The sequence below is a fragment of the Protobothrops mucrosquamatus genome, unplaced genomic scaffold (assembly GCF_001527695.2).
Source record: "Protobothrops mucrosquamatus isolate PMUCROS unplaced genomic scaffold, P.Mucros_1.0 scaffold9121, whole genome shotgun sequence".
Classification (NCBI taxonomy): Eukaryota; Metazoa; Chordata; class Lepidosauria; order Squamata; family Viperidae; genus Protobothrops; species Protobothrops mucrosquamatus.
Window position 1 is genome coordinate 25,396 of NW_015394913.1, and position 380 is coordinate 25,775.

Sequence of the window (380 nt, forward strand, 5' to 3'; positions counted from 1 at the left end):
CCTCTCCCTCTCTTCTTTCTTGCTCTTCGCTCTCCTCCTCCTTCCCTTCTCTTTCCTCTCCCCTCTCCCTCTCCTTTCTCCCCTCTCCCTCTTCTCTTTCTCTCTCTTCACTCTCCCCTCTCCCTCCTCTCTTTCTCTATCCTCTCCCCTCCCTTTTCTCTCCTCCTCCCTCCCCTCTCTCTCCCTGTCCCTCTCTCTCTCTCTCTCTCGCTCTCTCGCTCTCAAACACACACACACACACACACACACACACACACACACACACACACACACGACTCTCATCTGATTCAATATGATCCTTTGGGCTGGGCCTCCATATACAGGCTGACCTCTCTCCCACCTGCTCGCCCTCTGCTTTTCCCCAAACTTGCCCCCGGGGG